Here is a 3,823-nt window from a genome sequence, read left to right on the forward strand (position 1 = left end):
ACCCGAACACATAGTGAACATATAGTGAATTCCAGGTCAGTATGAGTTAGAGTGAGAGCCTACCTTGAAAAGTCCAAAAAGAGATTTAGTTAAAAAGGTACAAAAAACTTCCGGGTCCGGCGCCGCTCCGGATGCTCGAGGCCGAAGGATGTTTGACCTGCGGATAAGCGGGGCACCACTGTGCATTCATTCCCCGCTTCAGCAGCGGTAGGCGGGCGGGCGGCGGTTCCCCCGCGCTCGCTCGCTCCTCGCTGCCAGGCCGCGCTCTTCCCGCTGGGCCCCGCGGCTGGGATGCGCAGCGGCCGCTGTCTCCCGGAGCCCGCCGCCCGCGCTCGCTGACGTCTCGGAGCTTGCTGTTAATACCAGAAGTGCTCACATCATCAGGAAAATAATTTTGAAGATATATTTTGCTGAAGTGACAACTGAGAACAATTTTACGAATGGGATGAACATGCTCCAGTTGATTGACTACCTGCTGAAATTTGAATGTTAATATTACCCATCTGGTACAGTTTCCTAGTGATGTACCTGCTCTCACAAAACCCTATTTCAGAGTACTTGTCTTGATTAAAGAATTCAAAGTGAAGTACTTGTGCAAACTTGATATGGATAATAAAAAGAAAGACAAGGACAAATCAGATGATAGAATGGCATGACCTAGTGGTCGGTCAGGACACGGCACTCTAGGAGCTGGGTCTTCGTCATCTGGAGTTTTAATGGTTGAACCTAACTTTAGAGTTGGAAAAAAAAATTGGATGTGGCAATTTTGGAGAATTAAGATTAGGAAAGAATTTGTACACAAATGAATATGTGGCATTTAAACTGGAGCCCATGAAATCCAGAGCACCGCAGCTACATTTGGAATACAGGTTCTACAAGCAGTTAGGATCTGGAGATGGCATACCTCAAGTTTACTATTTTGGCCCTGTGGTAAATACAATGCTATGGTGCTGGAACTGTTGGGACCTAGTTTGGAAGATTTATTTGACTTGTGTGATAGGACATTTTCTCTGAAAACAGTTCTCATTATAGCTATACAACTGATTTCTCGTATGGAATATGTCCATTCAAAGAACTTGATATACAAAGATGTCAAACCAGAAAACTTCTTAATGGGACGACCGGGAACTCATACCCAGCAAGTTATTCATATTATAGATTTTGGTTTGGCAAAGGAATATATTGATCCAGAGACAAAGAAACATATACCATACAAGGAGCACAAGAGCCTTACAGGAACAGCTAGGTATATGAGCATAAACGCACACTTAGGAAAAGAACAAAGTAGAAGAGATGATTTAGAAGCGTTAGGTCACATGGTCATGTACTTTCTGAGAGGCAGTCTTCCTTGGCAAGGCTTGAAGGCTGACACATTAAAAGAGAGGTATCAGAAAATTGGAGATACGAAGCGAGCTACACCAATAGAAGTGTTATGTGAAAATTTTCCAGAAATGGCAACATATCTTCGTTATGTAAGAAGGTTAGATTTTTTTTGAAAAGCCAGACTATGATTATCTAAGAAAACTTTCTACTGACTTGTTTGATCGTAAGGGATATATGTTTGATTATGAATATGACTGGATTGGTAAACAGTTGCCTACTCCAGTGGGTGCCATTCAACAGGATCCTGCTCTGTCGTCAGAGATGCACATCAGCACAGAGATAAGGTGCAGCAGTCCAAAAACCATGTTGTAAGTTCTACAAATGGAGAGTTAAACACAGATGACCCCACTGCAGGGCGTTCTAACGCCCCCATCACAGCCCCTACAGAAGTAGAGGTGATGGATGAAACCAAGTGCTGCTGTTTTTTCAAATGAAGGAAAAGGAAAACCGTACAGCATCACAAATGACTGTGGACACGGGAGGTCCATGGGCAGACACTGATGTGTCCATCTGCTGTCTGAGTACTAGAATCGTCTCTGTACATTTTCAAGGACTCACTCTTAGAAACAAAAAATGTCACACTTTCATACTTCATTTCGTTGTTGTCTTAATTTCATTTTTGTTCTAATTTAACTTTATGGAAGCTTTAAAGTTTTGTCAAAACACGAGTGCTTTGCCCATCAATGAATGGAATGGACCAATGCAGTGCTGTTGATGTGTACAGTTCTGTAGGACGGTTTTCAGAAGCGCTTTTCCTGTTGTAGAAAGCAGTATCTTAAGTGTCAACTAATTCTAAACCTAGTTTGATTTTTTTAGGTCTTCTGTAAAAATATAACCAGACAAATTTCTTCCCAGTGGACTGTACAGCAGAGTGAAATGATTGCCCAGATACCGAAACCGATGCTTGAGAAGTTCCTGACTTGTGACACGTGCATTGATTTCACCGAGACTGACGGTGCTGTCCTGGAGGAGTCATGTTAACGTTCTCCGTGAAGTCATGGCATGGCCACTGCCCAGCAGCACTGAGGAAAGGGCCATGTGGGTTTGGCAGCAGCTGGCGAGCGGAGCGATGAGAAGTCCAGGAAAACCATGTGCAGTATGTGTTCAGCAGTGGGAAAAGCGCGTTTTTTTAAACAATGCAAATATTTGTATAATGTAACTTTATGCTTCCAGATAATAATGTATGTTAGAGAGCAAGAATTGAATACTTTGAAACTAATGTATGTTGGAGTTTAAAGAACTACACTAAGGAAAGGAAATAAATGTGAACCTTGTTGTAGTGTGTAAGGTTGAACCCTAAGAAAGTCCAACTGTAGCCTACTGCTGAATGGCCACATTCTTCCCTAAGCAGAAACCTTCCAGTGTGCAATGAAATGGTGTCTGGTTTAGTATGTTGGTCTGTGATTAAAAAAAGAAAAGGCTCCCAGCAATAAAAACTGGGCTGCTCTATTGCCCTGTATACAAAAAAAAAAAAAAAAAAAAGGTACAAAAAAAGTGCAGAACATATCTAGTTCTAGTTAGCAAAGCAGATCTAGACAAAGATTGACACAATAATTTAAAACATTTGATTAGTATTTGAGTTTAGTCGTCAGGTGACAGTGTAAGCTATATCTGGAACATGGAAAACATACACATTTGGGTTGGAGAGATGTCTTAGCAGTTAAGGTGCTTGCCTGCGAAGTCTAAGGACCCAGGTTCGATTCTCCAGGTTCCATGTAAGCCAGATGCACATGGTAGTGCGTGCATCTGGAGTTCATTTGCAGTGGCTACAGGCCCTGGCATGCCCATTCTCACTCTCAGTCTGTCTCACTCTCAGTCTGTCTCTAATAAATAAATAAAAATAAATATTTAAAAAAGTAAAAACATATACATTTTATCTTTTAAGTATCTATCAGTTATAAGTACAGGCAGAACATTTTAGTAGCCCTGAAAACAATATTTTATCAATTATTATTACTTTTTAATAATTTTATTTATTTATTTGAGAGAGAGAGACAGAGACAGAGAGAGAGAGAGAGAGAGAGAGAGAGAGAGAGAGAGAGAGAGAGAGAGGGAGAGAGAGAGAATGGGCATGCCAGGGCCTCCAGCCACTGCAAATAAACTCCAGATGCATACGCCCCCTTGTGCATCTGGCTTATGGGGGTCCTGGAGAATCAAACTGGAGTCCTTTGGGCTTTGCAGGCAAAAACCTTAACTGCTAAGCTATTTCTCCAGACCCCCTTTTAAAAATGTTATTTATTTATTTATTATAGAGAGAGAAAGAGGCAGAGAGAGAGTTATCGATTATTTTTATCAATAACTGTAAGACAATTGAGTTAATCTAAATGATGTATGTCAGGAAAAGATAAGACAATATAAAAACTTGGCTATATAATATATAATATAAACAACTTTGGCTAGTCTGTATACCTATATTACTAACCCAGTTACTCCCCAAGCT

General features: G+C 41.0%; 1 pseudogene; it reads left to right on the top strand.

The window, feature by feature from the left end:
- The first annotated feature begins 740 nt into the window (after positions 1 to 740).
- On the top strand, positions 741 to 1,865 carry LOC101606140 (annotated as a pseudogene).
- Positions 1,866 to 3,823: the final 1,958 nt, after the last annotated feature.

The sequence above is a fragment of the Jaculus jaculus genome, chromosome 8 (assembly GCF_020740685.1).
Source record: "Jaculus jaculus isolate mJacJac1 chromosome 8, mJacJac1.mat.Y.cur, whole genome shotgun sequence".
Taxonomy (NCBI): Eukaryota; Metazoa; Chordata; class Mammalia; order Rodentia; family Dipodidae; genus Jaculus; species Jaculus jaculus.